This window comes from Chiloscyllium punctatum, chromosome 19 (assembly GCF_047496795.1).
Source record: "Chiloscyllium punctatum isolate Juve2018m chromosome 19, sChiPun1.3, whole genome shotgun sequence".
Taxonomy (NCBI): Eukaryota; Metazoa; Chordata; class Chondrichthyes; order Orectolobiformes; family Hemiscylliidae; genus Chiloscyllium; species Chiloscyllium punctatum.
In genome coordinates, this window is record NC_092757.1 from 15461164 (window position 1) to 15485977 (window position 24814).

Sequence of the window (24814 nt, forward strand, 5' to 3'; positions counted from 1 at the left end):
CTACTGTCTGAAAACAGCCCAAGTAAATAACTGAGAAAGTCTTTAGGTTTTATTAAAATGGTGGGTATAATGGAAGGGCAGTGGGCAGCTCTCCCAGTTCAGGATTCCGCGTTTTGCTTTTAGCTGCAGCATTCAAAAGCTGCTGGGGGTCCCAGAAGGGTTGGAAGCTTCAATAGATGATCCCCAAATGAACAAGAAATGGAGCAGAGGCTTCAGAGAGGGGAAGCTCGGAAACCACGGAGTGAGTGTGTCTGGGGAAAAGGATTTGCTATATCCACCCCGGGTTTTCCAGGAACAGCTTCCCAAGCTTCATTTAACCCAGGAGCAGAGTGTGAGGGACCCTTACTGAATAAGGAGCTGGTCACATAGCGGTGTCATCTCCTTTAACACGATCTGCAGCTTCACATCAGGGGGCGGATGGTGCTGCCAGTCGCTGTTAGGATCACAGTTTCATTCTGCTTCTATGATCCAGAACTTTCCAGGCAGGACTAGGTGACATATCCATCATCTCCCAGTGTCTCAACATCAATGTCACCAATCGGTGATGGAGGATATATATGATGGATGAGGTAAATACATTGTTTCTCCCATAGCAGGGGGATGTCGTGTGTATCCAGTATAGTGGGATTCCCGATGGTGTACATGGCATCTGCAGAGTCCCCATGACAATGGGGAGTGGTAGAGGATCTGAAAGAGCTCTCTCTCTATTAATATTGCAGCGTCCCCATGCATAATACATGATGTTGGTGAATACCCACTGTCGTGGCAGCAGTCAGGGCCTCTTCATTCGGAAGCGGTCAGCCATTCCCAACGTCAGCGGTTCTCCACATAGAAAGAAATTAATATATATTGGACAAAGGCGGTCCCCTTGATACATATTTCAAAACACCATCCCCACCACCAATCAACCACACCAAAGTATTCCATGTGTACGGAGAGCAATGGGGGCACTTGGAGCGCCAAGGAGCAGATGATCAGGGATGGAGCAAAACCTCCCATGTCAGAACGAGTCTGAGTGAACCCCCTAATACGCAGTATCATTAAGTCCTGTAATCCCTCTCCATTTCAGTAACATACTGCCTTCCATTATTCCTGTAAATGGAATGACAGGTTATATCATGTTAAATTCCACATGCCAAACTATTAACTATTATCTTTACCTATCTGAATCTATTTGCAGACTCTCCAAATTCTCTTGATAAAGTAATCTCCTGCTTACCACAGCGGCATCACCAAACTCAGCACCTGTATATCTGTTCCATCCTCCTGATCATTAATATAGACTGTAAATAGTTGAGAACCCGACGCTGGTCACTGTGTGACCCGACCGTTACGTTCTCTCATACTGATTTATCCTGAGTGCCTGCTTCGTGTATGATACCCAGGCTTCCACAATTCCTGTGCAACATAGTCGAAGGGTTGAATAAGAACAAGGAGCATCTGTGAGGAATCCACTTCCTCGATGAGGCTGATGTCAACGGGGCCTCTGTTCCACTTTCCTGCTATCTGTCCATCCTAAAACTCTAGTCTCTTGTTGTAGATTGGGCCACGTGAAAAAAAATCCACTCCACATAGACACTTTCAATTACTTTAACATTTTACAGACCTCAATGAGATCTCCTTTCATTCTTGTAAACTCGAAAGTATCGGCCTAAACTGCTCAATTTCTCTTCATAAGACAAGCACTTCAAATATGGAATCAATCTAATGAAGCTCTTCTGAATTGCCTCCAATGGAAATACTCATTCTGCAGGGCACCCAAACTGTACTCCAGTTGCAGCCTCACTCATGCCTTCCATAGCTACACCAACACTCCCTACCTTTCTGCTCTATCCTTTTATAAATAATCACTGAAATTATGCTTGCATTTCTCATTACTTGTAGGACCCGCAGGCAGGTTTTTTGTGATGTGCAAGCAGACACCCAGATCCCTCTGAACCAGAGCACTTTGAAGTTTCTCTCCATTTAGAGAATGATTTATCTTTCTATTACTCTGGCCAACATGAATAGCCCCATATTTAATCTCTTTAATTTTCCTTGCCAAATGTTGGCCCATTCACCCAACCTATCCATATGGTCTTAAAACCTCTTGCGTCATCATTCCAAAGTAATTTCTCACCGATGTTAGTGTCATCTGAAAATGTGGTATCGCATTTTCTATCCCGTCAACCGAGTACAGTAATACCATGGATTGAAAATGACTGAGGCTTGAGTACTGAAATCAATGGCACCCCACAAATTGCATTTTCCAAATGAAAATGAGGCATTTATTCCATCTGACTGCATTTTGTTGGTTAACCATTCCTCCATCCAAGCTAATAAATTACCCCTAAACCCATGTTGTCTGATCTTACCACTTACTCTTTGGAGAAGCGACATATACAATGCCTTCACGAAGACCAGATATATTCCATGTTCATGATTCTCTCTGTCCACCTTGTTTCTCACATCTTTAAGTCACTCAAGCAAACACTTCAAACCTGATTTCTCCTTTGTAAAACCATGTTGACACCGATGGATTGTGGCTTATCTTTTCAAATGTCCTCAACAATAGATTCTAATAATTGTCTTAGGTCACAATAGGTTTATCGTTACGTTTTACTCCCTAATGCATACATTTGTTATAAATACTTCCCTTTCGAAAACCTTCACGCTTTCTTTGAAATCCTGTTTAATGGGCAAAAGGTTTTAAGAGATCCTCTCCAATTGCTGTATAAGAGGCATGTGTGACTGACTGGACTCATCATCCTGCTGGTGTACAAACTCGATGGGCTGATGTCTTTCTGGTTTTCCCATGTTGTCACCTCCAAGGACAGAATGACCTCCTCCTGTTGATGTGTTAGAGGATTGGGAGATTATGGAATTTCCTGTTGCTGTGTAACATTTTGAGGGACTGATGGGTCTTCTCATACTTCTCCATAACAGGTGGAAACACTGAACGGTCTCCTCATGTATACCGGAGATGGGAGCGAGGGAGTAATTGGTCTTCTCTTGTTCCCATACAACAGGCACATGTCTAAATTACCTCTTCCTTTCTCATGAAAGAAGTCTCAGATAGTTTTTTCTCCTTATCCAATTCCCTTGCAATAGGCTCGGTGGGTCTGAATGGCCTCCTGTTATCCCAGTGTAACAATCTTCAGTCACTGTGTGACCTCTTCCAGTTCCTATGTTACAGACTTGAGGAGGCTGAATGGACTCATCCTGTTGCTGTTTAACAGGATACTGGTGCAGCATGGCCTACTGTTATAGGCTCGAGTGGCTGATTGGCCTCCTTCTGTAAATGTATATCAGGCTCCAGCGGCTGAATAGCCTCATCCTGTTTTGGAGTAACAGGGTCGAAGGTCTGAATATCCTCCTGTTGTTCCTGTGTAACAGACTGGAGAACGGAATGGATTCCTCCATTATCTGTGTAATTCGCTTCACTTGTTGACTCATTTTGTCATCTACGTTGAAATAGGACACTCTTTAATTTTTGTAATGGCTACTGGGTCAACCTGATCATCCTTTCATTATAAGCTAGCACCTTCATTGCAGGAACCATCTCTGAGCTGCTTCCAATATAACAACATCATTTCTTCATTGAAGAGACTAAATCTGTACACACTACTTCAGATGTGATCTCACTTTGACCCTGTACAGCAGCAGCAACACTTGACCAGCCTGCTGTGAACTTCCCACCCAGGATAGAGCTGTCTCAGCTCTCTGGGGGAATACAAAGAATTGTTGGAAGATCACTGTCCTTCTCCATTCTACAGTATCATGGGAGATCTGGAGAAATTAAAGTTTGAGAAGATCATAAATGATGTGGCAAGATGATCTCTACCATTAATCTCCCCAGAGCCCACGTCGCTCAGATTCCACAGAATCTAGTAAGGTGGAGCACAAAAAGAGCAAGGAGGATTAAACATTGATGGGAGTTATATATCAAAGTTAAAGCTGCAATACAAATGCTGGACATGTTATAAAACAGGAAATGAGATATACACATTTGTGGGTACTTCAGTAATAATGTACTGTTTAAATTATATCTAAACTGTGTTAACCCAAGTGAATGCTAATGCTGCGAAAATGGATCTCATGACCACGTGTGAAATGGTTTACATTAACATTATGTCGAGCACTGAGCTCGAGATCAGGTTATTTAAGAATTGGTGTTGAGTGATCAGAAGAGCTAATTGAATCTTTTGCTGTAGAGGACCTTTTTGGAGCAGTGACCACAATGTATTGATTTTCTTTTATGCTGTTTGATTACATGATAGTTTTTGTTTCATTTGAAGTAACCGTTATAAATCGTAGTCAGGCCAGCCCTGAAGGTGTGAGGAGAAAGTGGGGACTGCAGATGCTGGAGATCAGAGTCGAAGAGTGTGGTGCTGGAAAAGCACTGTCAGGCAGCATACTGGGAGCAGATAAATCGATGTTTCAGGCATAAGCCCTTCATCAGGGCCAAGGGGTCTGAGGGATAAATGAGAAGGGGGTGAGGCAGGGGGGAGGTAGCTGGGATTGCGGTAGGTAGTTGAAGGTGGGGTTGAAAGAGCTTGGTGATGAAGGGAGACAGAACGCCTCATCTGCTGCATCCTTTGAACCCAATGTAGTCTTCTTTACATTGGCGAGGCAGGAGGTCAACTTGTGGATCATTTCAGAGAACATCTCTGGGACAGCCACATTGCACAACTCCATCGCCTTGTGGCTGAACACTTTAACTCCCCTTCCCACTCTGCCAAGGACATGAAGGTCCTTGGCCTGATCCATCGCCAAACCAGAACCACCAGAAGCCTGGAGGAAGAAAGCCTTCTCATCTGCCTTGGGACCCTCCAACCACAGGGGTTCATAGTGGATTTCCCCATTTTCCCCTAATCCCACCTTATCCCACTCCAACCTTCCAAGTCAGCACCGCCCTTTTGAATGTTCCTATGTGTCCACCTTCCTTTCTATCAATCTGGGCCACCCTCCTCTCCGACTATCACTTTCAACCCCATCTTCATCTTCCTATCAGATGAAAGGAGGCAGCTTAGAAAAATGCCAAGTGTTGCAGTGAGCCTGTGGATTCAGAGAAATGTAGGACCCAGCAAAGGATAACCAAGAAACTGGGAAGAAAATGAGAAAGAGAAAAAGCGGGCAAACGAAAGAAAAACATAAAGACTGCTAAAAAGCGTCTATCAATGTATGAAAAAAATAAAAACAAGTTCAAATGTGGAACAGTTGGTGTGCGTTCAGGATAATTTTTTTGCAGAGAACAGAGAGATCGCCGGGAAAAGAAACAGTTTATTTGTGTCTATCTTCATGGAAGAATGTCCAGAAATTCTTCCAGAGATACCAAGTGACCATGGGACTTGTGTAAGTAAAGTCTAAGACCATTCTTATCAGTGTTGGGGTCATCTTTGAAAAGAAAGCTGGATTGAGTATTTATAAATCTGACAGACTAGATGTACCTCATATAAGAATTTCAGAGGAAGTCGCAACAGACATGTTGATTGCATCGCGGATTTTCACTTTATTTTCCGACACATTCCCGAAAGGCATTTTGCCAATCTGGATAAGGAAAAGGTTATGAATATTATCCAACAGACTAAGAAAGGATGGATTTGGAGAATTACAATCTACAGACCAGTTATCCTGTCATCCGCAGTCAGGTATCTCTTGGACTCGATTACAAAGAACATGCTACTAGATATTTAGAAGGTAATTACATAAATGGGGAGTGTGAGAATGTACCGATGGAAGGAAAACCAGAAGTGGCAAAAAATTTTTTGGAATGGTTTGAATATGATTCTTGTGGTCATAGGCAATGAAGAACCAATGGAAAATGTATAGTTGGATATTCATTAGCTTTTTTAAAGAACTCATACACTGAGCTCATAAGAAAAGATAAACCGAGAGGTATTAGGAAGAACATATGCAAATGGGAAAGTAAAAATTTGGTTTACATTCATGTGAATGTAATTGGAAGATAGAGGATGTCGTGCACCAGTTGCATCGAGCAATGGTGACACTAAACTTAGACTATTGTGTATCATTCGGAGTTCCAATCTAAGAAAGAATATACTGACTACAGTGGAACTGCAAACGGTATTATCCAAATTAACCCCTAAGTTGGCACGGTTGTCTGACGGGGTAACTCAGCCTGTAATCTCAAGTTTCGAAACATGAGAGGTGATTGTAGTGAATATTAGAAACATCGAAAGGACTGAATAACAGAGGGACATGAGGAAGTACAAGTAGGCGAGATCTGGGAGAATCCCAATTTATTCTACATGGACAAGTAGAACAGAATAATCAGCAAACAGTTAGTGTCCATTAGAAACCAAAGGGGCAATCTGTGTGTCAAGCTGGAGAACATTAATGGATTGTTACATGAGACCTTCACATCTGTTTTACTTGGGAGAAGGAGGAGGCAGGTACAGAATTCAAGAAGATGGACTGGACAACTCTTGAACAGATTGATGTACAATGCGAGCAGGAATTTGAGGCTTTGTTCTGTATAAATTTGGACCAATTTCCATGTCTGAAAGTGTTGTATTACAGGCGGCTGTTGGGGTCAAGCGAGGAATGACCCTGACTGAATATTTTAATTAGAATCTGACCATAGGGGAGGTGCCGGAGAACTGGAGAACTGCTAATACGATTCCACTTCACAGTAAGGGTGGGAGAGATAGACCAGGGAACTATAGACGAGCGAGTATTAGATCACTGTTAAGGAAACTACTGAAGGAAATAGGGAAGGAGAATATCGAACTCCAATCAGAGTCACAAGGTTTGATCAGAGATAATTATCATGACTTTATCAGAAGGAAGTCACATCCAATGGATTTGATTGAATTAGTTTGAGGAGGTCAATTGTTTAGTTTGGTAGGAAGGCCTTTGACAAATTTCCAGCTGGGATACTGAGAAATAATGTAACATCTCACAATATGAAGGATACCTTGTCAGGTTACAAGGAGAATTGTCTTAGTGGCAGGAGGCAGAGGGTGGTGGGAGAAGGCTGTTTGTGTGACTGGAGACCAGTTCCCCTGGTGTACCACAGGGATCAGTGTTATGTCACTTATTGTTTGTGTTATTCATAAAAAAACAGATGTGAATGTGGAGGGGGCTAGGTGGAGAGTGGAGGAGGTGTGACAAGTAAGTGTATGTTTGACATAAAGATTGACCGGTTGGTTCGCAGTGAGGAGGAAGGCCTTAAGTTACAGGAAGATGCAGATGATTGGTCAGATGGGCAGATCAATGGCAGATGGAATGTAATCCTGATAAACATGAGGTGATGCACTTTGGGAGAAGGAACCAGACAGGGGAGTACTCAATGAATGGCAGCACACTTGGAAGTTCAGATTGTGCTTCTCCACACATCCCTGAATGTGATTGGACATGTTAATGGACGAGTTAAGAATTGGACCTTGGGTGTAGCATTTCCTACTCAGGATGTAGATTATAAGAGCAATACAGGGCTTTGGTTAGTTCAAAATGCAGTACTGTATGTAGCTCTGGGGAGCATATCAGCTGTGGAGAGAGGCTGGACAAGCTCGGGTTGTTTAATTTGGAGTAGAGTAAGCTGAGGGGTCCGTGATTCAGGAGGATAAGATTATGAGGGACATGGACAGGGTGGATATACAGCAGCTGTTCCTTTTAGTCAGAGGGTCAAGAACAAATGAGCACACTTTTAAAGTGAAAAGGTTGAGGTTCAGAGAGGATTTAAATATTTTGTCACTTCGAGGCTGTGGGGTTCTGGGATTACTTCCTGAGAGGCGAATTATCACGGGTAACCTCACAATCATTAAAATGTACTTGGACGAGCACTTGGAAGTGTCATAACATTCCAGGCTATGGGCCTGGTGTAGGAAAGTGGGACTAATATAGATCGTGCTGCATTTCTGTTGGCACAGAGTCTATGCCCCTGTGAGTGTATGGTGTAGAAGGTCAATTATTGAGCAGAATAAGGCAGGAATTGATGGCTTTCTGGAAAGTATATTCACAAGGGTTATAAGAGTGAACTGTAATAGCTTGTTAAATTATGTCAATGTGAGAAATATGAGAAAACAAGTGCAGTTTCCCTACAGTTTGAAAACAGAGAATGGAGAATGGGGAACAGGGAAATGGCAGAACTATGAAACCACTACTTCAGTTCTGTCTTCACAGAACTTTCAAACAATACAAGGAAAACCAAGTCTGGTGTGGGAAAATGATAGAGTACATTGAACATAGAACATAGTACATAAATGGTTGAGGAGAAATTATTGTGGCTGAAAGTATTGGTCAAAGACAACACTAACTGATTTATGAAATGGGAATTATGTTTGAGAAACAGAATGGGCGACAAATGAAAGAGAAGCAATGGATGTAAAACATGTTGATTTTTAGAAAGATTTTGATAAAGCTCCAAGTCAAATTTGCAAAATCAAATCTGAGTGGATTGGGGGCTAATATATGGCTATGTTTCCACAATGGGACAGCTGGCAGGAAACGGTGAATAGAAATAAACAGACTCGTCAATCAACAGCCTGACATAGTCTGTAAGGTATGATTCACTGAGTATGACTATATCGCAGACACCCCATTGCCTTCCCGACATATCTCCTGTCTCATTAACAGGACGGACACAGCAGAAGTGGTGGCACAGTGGGATACAGTTGGAAGGGAATTGCTCTTGGAGTCCTCAACAGTGACTCCGTATCCCATTAAGTCTCATGGCATTAGTTTGCACATGGGAAAGGAAACCTCCTGCTGATTACCACGTACCAGCTTCTCTGAACTGATGAATCAGTACTCCTCCATGCTGACCAACACTTGGAGGAAGCACTGAGGGTAGCACGGACGCAAGATCTACTCTGGGTGGTGGATTTCAATGTTCACCACCAAGAGTATCTCAGCGACAGCATTACTGATCGAGCTGGCCAGGCCCCAAAGGATATAACTGCTCGACTGGTTCTGCAGCAGGTGGGGAAAGAACCAACAAGAGGAAAATACATACTTGAACACAGCCTTACTAATCTGACAGTTACAGAAGTATCTGTCCATGACATTCTCAGTAAGAGTGACCACCGCATAGTCATTGTGGAGACAAAATCACACCTGCACATTAAGAATAACCTCCACCATTTTGGTTGGTACTATCACGTTGCTAAACAGAGCAGACTTCGAACAGATCTAGCAGCTCAAATCTGGATGTCCATAAGGTGTTGTGGGTCATCGATAGCAGCCAAGTTGTTCTCCCACATAACCTCATGGCCTGGCATATCCCCCTTGCAACAATTGCCATCAATCCAAAGGATCAACATTGGTTCAGTGAAGTGTGCAGGATGGCAGGAGCTGCACCAGGCATACCTGACAATGAGGTGTCAACCTGGTGAAGCCACCAATCAGGACTACTTGTGTGCCAAACAGCATAAGAAATAAGTGATAGACACAGCTAAGTGATCCCACAAGCAAAGGAACAGATCTGAGCTCTGCAGTCCGTCCACATCTAGCCGAGAAACGTTGGGGACAATTAAACAATTCACTGGAGGAAGAGATTCCACAAATAACCCCTTCCTCCATGATGGAAAAGCCCAGCACTTCAGTGTATAAGATAAGGCTGATGCATTCGCAACAATCTTCAGTCAGAAGTGCTGAGTGGATGATCCTTTTCAGCCTCCTCCAGTGGTCCTCAGCAACTCAGTTACCAGTCATCAGCCAATTCGATTCAGTCCACTCGATATCCAGAAACGATTGGAGATAATGGATACTCTAAAAGGTGCATAATCTGACACCATTATGTCAATAGTACTGAAAACTTGTGCTCCATAACTTGCCACTCCCCTAGCCAAATTGTTTCAATACAGTTACAACAATGGCTTTTCCTGATTATGTGGAAAATTAACCGAAGTATCTCCTGTATGTAAAAAGCAGAACAAATCCAATCCGGCCAATTACCACCCCATCAGTCTCCTCTCAATCATCAGTAAAGTGGTGGAAGGTCTCAGTGCTTTTAAGCAGCAACCTGCTCAGCAATACCCTGGTCAATGACGCCCAGTTTGGGCTCCACAAGGGCCACTAAGCTCCTGACCTCATTACCTTGGTTCAAACATGGACAACAGAGCTGAATTCCAGAGGTGGGGTGAGATTGACAGCCCTTTAAATCAAGGCTGCATTCGACCCTGTGTGGTATCAAGGGGCCGTAGCAACACTGGAACCAATGGGTATCAGGGGCAAACTCCCTGCTGGTTAGAATCATACCTGACACGCAGGAAGATGGTCATGGTTGAGGAAGGTCAGCCAACTCAGCTCCAAGCCTGTAGGAGTCCCTCGAGCAGTGGCCGAAAACTTCTTCAGGACAGCTTCATCATTGTCCTTCCCTCCATTTTAAGGTCAGAAGTGGGGATGTTCGCCAATGATTGTATAATGTTCTGCAACATTTGTGGCTCCTCAGATACTGAAACATTCCATTTTCAAATGTGGCAGGATCTGGACAGTATCCAGGCTATCAAGTGGCAAGTAATATTCAGGCCACACAACTGCCAGACCGTGACCATCACCAATAAAATACAATCTAAACTGCCCCTTGGCATTCAATGGTGTTACTATCACTGAATCCCCCAGTATCAGATTCGTAGTGGGTAATCATTGCTCAGACACTCACTGGTCTTGCCACATAAACACAGTAACTATAAGAGCAGGTCAGAAGCTAGGAATACTGCGGCGAGTAACTCACATCCTGACTTCCAAACGTCTGTCCATCATCTACAACGCATAAGTCAGAAGTGTAATAGGAGACTCCCAATTTGTCTGGATGAATGCAGTTCCAACAACACTCAAGAAGCTTTACACCATCCAGGACCAAGCAGCCAGTTTGACTGTCCCTTCACCCACAATGCTCCACCATCAACGCTCAGCAGCAGCAGCAGTGCTTTACTATCTACATGCTGCAATGAAATGAATCACCAAAGATCCTCCGATACCATCTTCCCAACTCATGACCACGTCTATCTAGAAGGACAAGGGCTACAGATGTATGGGAATATCATCATCTTCAGGTTCCCCTCCAAGCCATTCACCATCCTGACTTGGAAATTTATCACCGCTCCTTCACAGTCACTGGGTCAGAATCCTGGGATTCCCTCCCTAATGGCATTGGAGGTCAACCACAGCAGGTGGACTGCAGCGTTCAACAAGGCAGCTCACCACCACTTTCTCAAGGGCAACTAGGGACGGGCAATAAATGCTGGCCGAGCCAGTCACAAACAGATTAATGAAATAAATAAATAGAAATTAACAGAGGAAGTTTGCTGAGGTGTCGCAGGGTTCGATGCTTGGGGCCCAGCTGTTCACAATGCCCTTTAAACATTTGGTTGCTGGAATCAGATACAATACATCCCAGCCTGCTGACAGCACTAACGGATGTGGGATTGTAAGTGGGTGAGGAGTTTATAAAAAAAACACTGAGAAGACGAAGACAATTGGAGTGCATGGGTAAATACGTGACAGATGGAGAACAATGTGTATAGAGGTGATGGTGTGCTCTTTGGTGGAAACGATAAATTGGCAGCCTACCATTTGAAAGGGATTGGTAGAATCATGTTGACCCACAAAGGGACGTATGCTCCTTTTTGTTGTTTCCTTCTGCATAAACCTCTGAGGCCCATGCAGCGCAGTGAGTTCTGTAACCAGAAGTCAATACTAGGCATGGCATTGGCACGCTGACCAGTGTATACAGACCCTTCAAGTGGGGAGCTGTAACACTGAAAAGGATCTGCATCTCCTTGTACACCAGTCGCTGCAAGGAATATTGCAGAAACAGAAAGCAGTGAGGAAGATAAATGGTGTGTTGACCTTCATTTCAGGGGGATGTGAGTCCAGGAGAAAAGGTGTCTTACTGCAGCTGTACAGGGCCTTGGTGAGATATCACCTTGAACATTGTGCAGTATTGTGTGCAGTTTTGGTCTCCTTACCTAATAAAGGACAAACCTGACATCGATGGAGAGCAGGGAAGGATAACCAGACTGATTTCTGGGATGACAGATTTGTGGGAGCAGAGTTTGGGGTGACTGGGCCAGTATTTCATGGGATTTAGGAAAATGAGTGGAGATCTCGGTGAAATATACAAAACACTGACAAGGTAAAACAGATTGGAAGCAGGGATGATAATTCCCCTGGCTGGGACTTCTAAAACAAGGGGACACAGTATTAGGTACAGGCAGTCACTCTGCATTGAGATGAGAATAAATGTCTGCTCTTGCTGACTGGGGAACTTGGGGAATACGCTCGCACCTGGAAACCGAGACACTGCTTATAAATAAGGATTTAGAGACAGTAAAGGGATGGTGGGAGAGCAGCAGTACGGTGGAGAAATGAAGGGCCATCCAACATTATATTGAATTGGGTAGCAAACTCGATGGACCAAACGTACTACTGTACCACCTATTTTATAGCTTCCCAAGGTTACTCACATTAACGGATATGTGTATCATGTGGGGTAAGTGCATTGAGGAGATTTTTTCTATGAACTAGAATGAGGAGGTTAAATGTGTTTTCCATTCCCGCTGTTTCTGTGCAGTCTGTGGGAAAGCTCTGTAAATGCTGTCACAAGCTCTCAGATGTTAGGAAGGAGGTTTCTGCAGGGTCGACAGGACTGTGTTCCCATTCCCTTTTCTGACATTGATGCTGAGGCCGGGTGTTCTGTCCGGTTTCATCCTTTCAGACCTCGGAGTAGTTTGATACAAGTGAGTGCCCTTGCTTGGGGTTCAGAGACCATTGAAATGTTTATCACATGTCGAGGTCTTTGGAGTCACTTATTGGCCAGACCAGGAAATCATGGGAGATTCACTTCCTAAAAGTACTTTGGAGAAGGAAATTCTGTTTAAATCGATATTGGCTTCAAGGTCACTGTTACTGACCCCAGATTTGAGATCTCGATATTTTATTAATTGTTTTTAACTTCCACCCACTGCCAGAGCATTAGCCTGGTCTGGATTAGTAATCCAGTGACATTACCACAACAGCACCATCTCCACATGGGGACCTGTCAAAAACCATACTGAGCAGGTTATTTCTGTGCTGCTTGAAAGCTCTGTCAAAAAGACCTCCCACCAATTTGACCGTCATGATGGGACTGAGGAGGTGGTAATTGGTCAGATTGTAAGTTTTCCCATTTTAGGGGACTGGAAATAGCTGAGTAATTTTCCACATTGCCAGGGAGATGTCAGGGTTGGATCTGGAATGCAACAGCTTCCCCAGGGACACGGCTTGTTGCGCAGCACAAGTCTTCAGTCCTATTGCAGGAATGGAGTCAAGACCCATTGCCTTTGTCGTATCTACTGTGTTCACCTGTTTCTTCATGTCACGTGCGGCGAATCAAATTGGTTGAAGACTGGCATCTGTGATTTTGTGGGTATCATGATCAGGGTGAGGTGTATCATCGACTCAACACTTCTGGCAGAAGATGGTGCAGATAAAACATCCTTCTCTTTTACACTGATGTGCAGGTCTGTTCCATTATTTAGGACGCGAATGTTTGTGGAGCCCTCTCCTCCAGTCATTCGTTTAATCGTCCATCACCATTTATGACTGAATGTGGCAGGACTGCAGGGCTACATTGAGATCTGTTGGTCAAGTCTGGTAGCTTTAATGAGTTAGCATCAGGCTAAAGTTCATGTGAATCTGACTCTGACATGTTTACCCACACTCGTCACTGAGCCATAGATGGTGGTGATGGTAATGACAGACTGAGGTGGTTCCCTGGTAAAAAGTTACAGGTTGTGGTTTAATGCATGTCTGCCTCTCCTGCTGCTGTGGTCGACAGCACTACGTGAATACGCAGGTTCGAGCTGCAATGCAATTCTGCTGTCTGTTCCCCAATTCTCACTGAGACTCATTCACCCATCAGCCCTGCACTCAGTGACCTAACCTGGTTTCTGATGTGGCAATGCTTCCATTTTCATACTTTCATTCTGCTGAGGGTCTCTCTTCCCGGGTCTTGCTTCCAACCTGACACATTCCGCAAAAGCATTTAACTGATCTTAAAGCAAATGTTTAATTCACCTGAATCTTTTTGCTTGAAAAATACCATCTTCTGTGTTAAAAGTCAATGTGTTTCCTCTGTTTCTTTCCCTGATCATGATTAAGAGCTCTGTAGTGTCAGTGATGCCAGCGTTATGCAATTTCAGAGCCAATGAATTCTCTGGATTCCCAATCATCTTCACCATATTGTATGTTTCCTGTTTTGGTTTGATGCATTATCACTCGTGGCTGCCTTGTTCTCCCATGAGCATGTTTCATGTTCTTGGGGTTGCATTTCTGGTATTATCTTTCGAATTATCCCCAGAACCTCCTCCCATTGCTGCTCCATGGTCTTTCCTGTTCAACTCCACTTCCAATTAACTCTGGCCAGCTACGTCCGCATGTCTTTGTAGTTACATTGCTCAATTATAACCACATTACAACTTGAAGAGAGCGTTAGATATAAACTGAAAGAAGGAGTTTTGGGAGATGGGACACGAAGAATAATTGGTGGATTTTTCAACTAGATACAAAGGGAGAACGAGAGAGAGGATATACATATGGAGATATGGAAAATGAGGCAACCACATTATCGAAGGAAGAAGATGAACATCCCCCAATGTTTTGGTAATACCTGTGTGCTGTGGTCCTTTGTACAGCGCATGTACAACAGAGAAATATGTTCAAATGCTGAGTCTGATGCCAGAATATTTATCTCCAATAATATGACTGACGCTAGTTTTGGAAAGAACCCAGCAGGCCAACATATTCAAGTCCCGGTAGAAAGGGGATTAACTGAAATAAGTTGGGACACCAGAATCAAGAATTTGGAGCACAGATCCTGGTGAGAATGAGAGATTAGAGTTGGGAATCACAGAAAAGGAGGGAACGTTGACAGTATCAAAACATGTTTTAATGTTTTATCAATTTTATACATCATATGCATCATTTTTCGTTAACTCTGTCTCAGTTGTTCATTTACAATGTGTTGCGCACATATGAAAAATGCGACTTATCTGCACACACACATTGATTAAACAGTGTATATAAAATCATTGTTCCAACTTTGAAACTGTCCTGTTGTTGTGTCACGCGGATACATGAACACCAACTAGCCACCAAAAGACATGACGCACTTTCACTATGTTCCATAACATACAGACAAAGAAGTGCACCACTTTGACCGGGACAAAGCACACACAAACGAAGACATGCAAGGACCTTCTTAGAGGAATGGTATTCTAACCAGAAGTCCATCAATAAACGCATCAATTTAGATCCTGTCTACATTCTCTTGTTAAAATAACCGGAAATGACATTACCCACTTTAAGAAACCAAGACCTATAAATAGAGAGGTGGGACATACCAACAGAGCTTCAGCGGAGATTCTCACTGATGATGTCACCTAGTCATAGTGACGAAATTTCTGAAAACATACCTTCAAGCTCAGCGAGCTAACTTGCACACACATAAATTGTTAGTTTTTGTTTATTAGTGGAATTTAGTAGTTCTCTGTGCCTCATGTTTTGACAGATTATGATGTGAGGTGAGCTTTTCTAGGTGTGTGATTTTAATTAACAAAGGGGTTCGACATTAATGTCATAACAGTTTTGGGGCCTTCCAGTGTGGCACTTGAACCAACTTGAACAGATTTGAGATACAAGTCCCAGCAAATTCCAACTCATTGCAATTAGTGACTTTGATCTTCAAATAAAACCAGTGGGAAAATTCATTTAATTTTGTTACTTGTGGTTAGTTAAATTTAAAATGAGGGAAATGGCTTTTAACATTACTAAAGAGGTTCCCAAATTTTCCAAGGAAGTTTAGAAAGGCAGAAGGAAGACTTTTTTTAGAATGAGCAAATAGGTTGGAATTGGGTTTAACCAGGGAGAAAAGGGAAGCTGAAATTGTAATAGAGTTGGTTAAGCACTTTGATGTATCAGAGAAATAGGCAACTGCAGTAGTGCTAGAAAAACCTTAAATTGCAAATGTGGCAACTGGAGTTAGAAGATAAATAAAGGGACGGAAACAGAGAGAGACGAAAGAGAAAGAAAGGAAAAAGAAAGAGAGAGGGGATTTGAAATTCAGAAGTTGGGAATTAAACAAGAATGTTAAATTAACAGGATGGAGATGAAGGGAGATCGTAGGGGTGTATACAACTAGGTTAGTAACTTGCCATATTTCGATGAGAAAAATGTCAAAACTTTTTTATTTCTTTTGAAAAAATGGCTAGGCAGATGACGTGTCCCGTGAACTTGTGGGTAATGCTAGTACAGACTAAGCTACTGGGCACAGCTGGTGAGGTATGTGCAGCGCTGTCAGATGAGGGATCAAGAGCTTATCAAGATGTCAGATTGGCTATTTTGATTGGTTATGAATTGGTACTAGAAGCGTTTCGACAGAAGTTCAGAAAAATAGAGACGTAACCAGGTCAGACTTATAATGAGTTTAAAAGAATTAACCACGGTCATTTTGATAGGTGGGTGCTGGCCTTAAAAATGGATAAGACCTGTGAGGCTTGAAGGGAGATTAATCTGCTGGAGAAGTTAAAAGACTCACTTCCAGAGATAGTAAGAATTCATGTGAGTGAATAGAAAGTTCAAGAAGTGAGAAGTGTGGCAGAAATGGCAGTTAAATATGCATTGTGGCATGTGATGAAATTTAGCTTCTGGCAGGAATTTTATCCTGTGATGGATAGAAATTGGGAGAAAAGACGATTACACATTACAAAGCGAACAGTAGCTCTCAATAGTTCACTACAGGTGAAGTAAGAAGCCCAAGGGGGTTGAAAGGTGGTGAAAGGCCTCAGGTGCTCTCACTACAAGCGAGTGGAACACATAAAATTACAGTGTTGGTGGTTTAAGAAGGGCACAGGGAAAAAGTTGTTTTCATTGCAGTAAGCTAGGACACACCGTGCTGGGAGTTAAAGGAAGACACTTTGGGGAAAGATGTGGTAGAAGACGCTAAGCCCAGTGGCATTAGTGAAACTGGTAAAGGAGACCCCAAGTGGAACCGAGGAGCTGCAGGAAATTGCACAGCCAAGGCAAGGGCTGGATATGGAGGCAGTGTCTGATCTCTCTAAAGAATTCACCTCTGTAGATAAAGTTTACTCAGAAAGAACAGGGGGAGAAGAACAAGAAGTTATAATTTTGCGAGATATGGGATCTGCTCAGTCTGTAATAGTTGAGAAGTGAGGTGCTGGAAAAGCACAACAGATCAGGCAGCATCCGCACAGCAGGTCAATCGAATATGAGGCAGAAACCCATCGTCAGGAACATGGTGTGGGGACAAGGGGACTGAAAGATAAATACGAGGGTAGTAGCTGAGCTGGTGGGAGGGTCACTGGGAAGGCAATAAGAAGATGTAGGTGGGAGTGATAGTGATATGTCGGAGGGTAGAATGGAGTCGATAGGTGGAAAGGAAGATGGCCAGTTAGGGCAGTCCAAGAGGGCAGTGCTAGGTTGAACAGTTGGATCTGGGAGAGGTTGGTGGAGGGGAGATTTGGAATTTGGTGAAGTCAACGTTGATGCTGTACAGTTTGAGGGTTCCAGCTGTCCGACCACCGATAGGAGACCTATCACCCTCCTGTCCGACCTATCACTATCACACCCTCCCTGCTTCTACCTATCGCCTTCCAAGCTCCCTTCCACACAGCTCCACCTCCACCCTCCCATTTATTTGTCAACCTCCTTCCCCCTTCCTTACCTCCCACTTTCCTGATGAAGCATTTATGCCTGAAACGTTAATGCTCCTGCCCCTCGGATGCTGCCGATGTGTTGTGCTATTCCAGCCCCACACTTTACAAATCTCATCGCCAGCATCTGCAGCCCTCACTTTCTCTCACCCTCTAATAGTAAGAGATGAAAGTTTTTTTCACTCTTTCTGGCATGTTAATCAAGAGCGTGTTAAGTTGTGGAATGGGGACAGAAATTAAGCATTCCCTTGTGTAACATCAGGATGGAATGCCAAATCAAGTTGAGGGAAGTAACAGTGACAGTGAGTAACAGAGTGTCAGTTCCAGGAATACAGTTTGTTCTTGGGAACGATTTCGCAGGAGGCGAGGTGGGATAGGCACACCTTGTGGTGGAGAAGCCAAAGGAAGACTAGGGAATTGGTGCTTTAAAAGAAAATTACCCAGGAATTTTTCCAGGTTGTGTAGTAACAAAATCCCACTGTCATAAGTTACAACAGGAATGAAAAACGAACGAAAAAGACAAATGGGTTGATGCTCAGTGTACTGACACCCTGTTTGATGTAACGGTACAGGAAAAACCTGAACAGGCAGAGGGTCAGGCAGAGGTGTTTAGTCCAGAAAGGCTAATGGACTTACAACAGATATATTTACACACATTCACACACACATACACATGCACACACACAGAAAAGGAATCAGAATATATTGTTGAATGTTATTAACTTAAACATAGAATCATAAAATTAAAATGGAGACCCCGATAGGTTAGTGCAGAAGGGAAATGGGCCGAAGTGCACTAGATTGTGTTAGCAGTAAAGTACAGTGTTACGGGTAGGTCATAAACTAACTGCAGGCTGTTACCTAGGTGGATAGAAGACTCAGGCTAAGGTACAGAATCATTTCTAGTGGCCTGGAATGCACACGGACACTGTTAATTTTTGTTGTACGTGACATACATACCAAATGGTAGGTAAGTAACATGGAATAATAAATCCAGCACCTTTCTTACCAATTCCTGCATTCGAAGGACCTTGCACGTGAGTTATGATTAATTGTGTCGCTCCCCTTTCTTAAGTAAAAGTGGAAACCAATATTTGCTGACCATAATGGATGCGTCTACCAGATTTCCAGAGGCAATTCCATTATTGGAATGTCAAGGCAAAAAGGGAGGTGGAGGAGTTGGTATCTTTCTTGACTCGCTGTGGGCTGCCCAGAGAGATTCAGTCAGGCCAAGGGTCTCATTTTACCGCTCAGCTGTTTAAGGAAGTCATGGGTGGATTAGGCATATAGCACTTCAAATCAAGTGCGTCCCATCCTGAATCCCAGGAAGCCTTGGAAAGTTAGCATCAGACGCTGAAGACTGTGTTAACAGCGTACTGTCACGGTTGGCCAAATGATTGGGATAAAGGTGCCCCATTAAATTGTTTGCCATTCGAGATGCCCCAAATAAATCTACTCCTTTGAGTTAATATTCGTACATGAAGTGAGAGCTCCTTTGAAATTAATTAAATATAAATTGACAGGACCGAAGTCGGAAATCTCACACCTGGATTATGTGTATGAGGTGAAGGAGAGAGTAGATGGAGTAGGTAAGTTAGCTAAACAGTATCTGAAGAGCACAGCATAGAGTGAAGCAGGTGGCAGATAAAAACACTGAAACTTTGAAGATTTCCCGTGGGGATGACGTATTAGTATTGCCACCAGTGGTAAGAAATAATCTTCAAAGCCAGGTTTCGTGGCCCCTTTCAAATAAAAAAGATGTGGAGTCAGTTAAACTACCCAGGAAAGACACCAGAGATGACAAAAAAACTTTATCGAGTATTTCATATGGATGAATAATGCACCAGCCACATTTAAGACTCAGAAACAGACTTGTGACCAGATGAACAAATTTTGCAGTTTATCTGTATGATGTAGTGATCTTTAGCAAGTGATTGAAAGCTCACGTGTAACAGTTGGCAGAGCATGTTGAACGATTACAAAAACAAACTTGGTAATAAACTTAAAGAAAACAGAATTCGCGAAGGCAATGGTGATGTTCTTGGGACATTACATTGGACATTGAAGGTTGATCCCATGGAACACAAAAATGAAGGGCTTTGAGGAATTTCCACGACCATCCTCGAAGAAAGAGAAGCTTCGATTTTTGGAACTGAGTGGATTGTATCGGAAGTTTGTTGCAAACTTCAGTAGCGTATGGGCAGCACTGATGGATTTATTAAAGAAGGAAACAGAATTGTGGTGGACAGAACAATACCAGGAGGCATTTGAGAATTTTAAAGCAGGATTAATCACCACATCAGTTTTAGCTACACCAAATATTTTGAAACCCTTTGAAAATTGTGTTTGATGCTCGGGATATCAGGGTCGGAGATGTATTGATACAGAAAGAGGATGATGGAATTGAATGGCTAATTGGCTACTTGTTGAAAAAACTCAATATCCACCAGAACAAAAATACAAAATCTCCATTATTGAAAAAGAATGATTAAGTTTCACACTGGTCTGACAATATTTTAGTGTTTATACGACAAACAAATTGTCAGAGATGGTTGTGGACAACGACAAATCTCTCGCATTTTTTGGAATATTTAAAGACCAGAATATGAGACTATTTAATTGGAGTCTTACCCTACCGACTTTGAACTCACAAAATGTACATTCTGTGGCTCCTACAATGTGATAGCAGATGGGTTTTCGCGGATTTAAAGGAAAGCAGTGGAGATAAGATTTGACTTATTCCAGTTTGTATTAGTGTGCAGAATTAATATGAATGAAATAATCGAGATTAATACTTTTGTATTTCATATAATTGGGATTAAGAATTAGAGGAGAAGAAATGTAGCCATCTTTTCATTCTGCTGGTTCATTTTATTTTCTGAAGCAGGAAGATGTTATGAAGCCAAAAACATGTATGGGCACTTTAAGACAGATCGGGTTTTGTTGAACAGAAATTAAAGCCACAGATGCCAGCTAAATGTCACACTGTTCCACATGTCACCATTAGCTGAGAAATGGATAACTGAGTTTTGGTTGCTGTTTTGACAGCCATCCAAATGCAACCAAAGAGTTTAAATAACGCTCAGGATAGCAGAAACTAACAGAATTTTAATATTATTGTTTGGACACCTGGACAGCAATCAAATTATGAGAATTATTATATCATAGGGAGTACATAAACCCAGCATTTTGAACACTGGAGGGAGATCTGTTGCCATCCAACAATACAGCAACTGCTGTAGAGCAGGAGCGCTAACTGGCTATCTCAAACACTCTCTATCAAAGACACATGTTCATCGAAACCTACTTGCAGTTAAAAAAACATGACCCAAGGAGATCAACAGCTTAAAGAGTGAACACAGCGGGGAAGATAGAGACTGTATCGTCTTGAGATTGTAATGTTTAACATGTGGGTTGTTGGAACAGCATATTTTTTCAGAGTTGGAGTCAGATAGTAAGTAGCTAAGAAAAGAGGGGCTTGTATTTGAGAATAGTTGTTGTTTAGTGTTCACTATTAAAGTTAAGAAACTAACTTGATAATTTCTGTTTAAATAGTGGAATGTAGGAAATCTGTGTCACTCATATTTTAACAGATTACAAGGTGAGGCGAGCTTTTCTGGGTGTTTGGTTTTAATTAAAAGACGGTTTCGAGTCCACCTTGTAAATGTCCATCCATGCTAATCCACTTCCCTGCAGTTGGACCATACGCTTCCAGTCCTTTCCTATCCACATATTTATCCAAATGTTTTTGAAATGTTGTTAATGTACCCCCCTCAATCATATCTGCTGGCAACTCATCCACGTACCAACCCTCTGTGTAAAGAAGTGGCCCCTCAGGTTCCCTTTTATTCCTTCCCCTTTAACCTTAAACTGATCCCCTCTAATCCTCGATTCTCTACACCTTGGAAAAAGACTGAGAGCGTTAACCCTATCCATACCCCTCGTGATTTTATACAGCTCTATAAGGACTCCCTCAGTCTCTTACACGCTAACGAAAAGGTCCTAGCTTGTCCAACCTCTCCCTGTAACTCAGACCATAGGGTCCTGGCAATGTCTTTGCAAATTTCTTCTGCACTCTTTCTAATTTAATAACATCCTCCCCATAACAAGGTGACAAAGCTGAACACAATACTCCAAGTGCAGCCTTACCAAAGTCCTGTGTAACTGTAACATAAATTCCCAACTTCTATACTCAATATCCTGCCTGATGAAGGCCAATGTGCCAAAAGCCTTCTTCACTGCCCTGTCTACCTGTGTCTCCACTGTTAGATAACCGTGCACCTGAACACGAAGGTCCCTCTGCCCACTGCATCCCTTAAGACCCTCCCATTCACCATGAAACTCCTCCCTTGATTTCAGTTCCAAAATGCAAGACTCACGCTTCTATATTAAATTCTATTTGCCATTTCTCGGCCCATTTCCCACCTGATTAAGGTCCTGCTGCAATTTCTGATAAACTTCCTCACTGACCACGCTCCCACTTATTTTAGTGTCATCTGCAAACTTACTAATCATACCTTGTACATTCTCAACCAAATCATAGATAACAAACAGCAATGGACCCAGCCTCCGGTCTGACAAACAACCTTCCACTCAACCCTCTGCTTCCAACCATCAAGCCAACTGTGTATCCAATTTGCCAGTTTTCCCCGCATTCCACGAGATGTAACCTTCCTGAGCAGCCTGCTATGTGGAACCTTATCAAAGGCCTCACTAAAATCGATAGAGACGATGTCTATTACTCTGCCCTCATCAAAAGTCCTGGTAACTTCATCAAAGTACTCTAAGAAATTTGGGAATCATGATCTCCCACTCACAAGTCTATGCTGACTGCTCCGAATCAAACCCTGTGTACGTAATGGGTGCAGTCAATGGTATGCTGTCCTTCATTGTAAGATGATTCGAGTCCATAAGTAAAGCCATCTCCCTGCTGTTGTGGAGCCTTGCTGAGAGAGCATTTGGGGCACTCTGTACAGATTTGATCTCCTTTGGAAGGAATGATCTCCTTACCACAGACACCGGTGATGGTAACATGGGGATAGAGTGAATAAGCTGAGTGTTTAATCTGTAGAGCTGTGAGAGACGAAGAAATGGTGATGCTGAAACACGAGGAGTGGCAACAATCTCTAATTTCCAAAACAGACATTGACAGATAGAGGAATTCCATACTTTACACAGGATTGATTGGATTGATTTATTGTCACGTGTTCCTCAGTACAGGGAAACACTTTGTTTATGAGCAGTGGAGAGAGATCATAGAAAGAATGGCCAGGCAGATCATAGGGTGGAAATAGACTTGGACAGAGTAAGGCACACGGGATACACTGCACAGGACATGCACTAGACAAGGTCAACATGAACAACATCACCATTATTTGAACTTAGAGAGTCCATTCGTCAGTCTAACGTGACTTTCCTAATAATTTATTTGCCTAAAATAACTCTCCCCATGTTATTGTGCAGTCGGCGTGTGAACCCTGTACTGAACGTCAGGTTGCTCACAATCCCCAACAGCAGCCACAATACCTTCCGTCTGAAACAGGTAGCCATTCCCATCAGCTTGCACCCTACATAGAGAACACCAGGACGTCTTCGTGGAGATGGAAGATGCCTTCTTGAGACTTCACCACAAGAAAACCACGTTAAAGTCCCACGTGTGTATCATAAACAACGGAGCCAGGAGGAACAACGGGGAACAGCCTGTCTGTGCAGCCTCTGCCCCACTTGTTCATCCTGTTAGAGCATCAATTAGGAGACAGTGAGGACTGCCGATGCTGGAGATCAGAGTAGAGCATCAATTGCTGGAAAGGCACAGCGGGTCAAGCAGCATCCGAGGACCAGGAGAATCGACGTTTTGGGCATAAGACATTCATCAGGAATCAGCAAAAATTACCTCATTCTGCCCCCGTGTAAGTGTATTGAGGTGGGAATGGCCTCCTGCTGTTCCTGTGTAAGTGACTCAAGGGAGTGATTGGCTTCAACCTCGTCTGATTGCACAGAGCCAAGGGCCTGACTGGTTAACCCTGGTTCTGTTTGACAGCTCATTGTTCTGGATTAATGGTGCTGGAAGAGCACAGCAGTTCAGGCAGCATCCAACGAGTAGCGAAATCGCTGCTCGTTGGATGCTGCCTGAACTGCTGTGCTCTTCCAGCACCACTAATCCAGTATTTGGTTTTCAGCATCTGCAGTCATTGTTGTTACCTAGCTCATTGTACTGGCTAGTGTGACAATGTTGCAGCTTTAAGAGGTTATTTTGTTCTGGTTTAGTTTATGAAAGAGATTGAACGATTGTTACCAAGCTTGCCAGTTAAGACCACTTGAGTAACAGCGAGGGAGGCCTTCGTTTAATTTTAATGCAGCCTGAATGGGTGTGGCCAACTCTCACAGATTAGGATCTCTGTGTTTTGGTTTCTCAGTAACATCAGAAACTATTGGGGTCTCCACAGAGTTGGAAGCTTCAGTGTATGTCTCCTGGCTGCTACTCTCTCTGAAATTTCTCTTGATACTGTTTTAAATTCTTGGATTGGAGAAATGTTTGTGACAATCGTGTCTGAATATTTATTTTTGCCAAGGGCTGTGTTTATGGGACTTCCCTAGATTGGAACAGTTCATTAGTAATATATCCTAGATCTTTTTTTTCTGTTAACTTATCCAATAGAATTACGTTATTCTAAGTTCCTCTTTCTTTGGTTTCATTTTATCTTTCATGTTTAAGAAGATGGTGTTTTGCTTCACAGCAAGTAGTTTGACCAGTCACATTGCATCTGGAACAGACACTTTACATTTCCTTTAAAATAAGAAAACATTAGAATCTAGGCTACCGCCTTCAAATATTTTCGAGGGGCTCTGGTGAGGTCCATCACACTAGACCCCTTCTCTTCCTGAGGAATAGGCTGGGGGCACTGAATGGGCTGTCCCTGTTCTTCTCCAACAGTGTCAATGGGCTGAACGACTTCCTCATATTCTTGTGAAACCAGCGTGAGGTGATGAATGAACTCTTGTTTTACGGTGGCAATGTGCACTGCCCACCAGTGCTGTTACATGAATGTTACGGACACTTTAACAGCACAAGTCTCAATGGAGTCTGGATCCTGCTAATTACGGGCAAGACCAGTTCGGGAGCTGACGGGGGACAAAATGTTCTGAACATTGTGGAA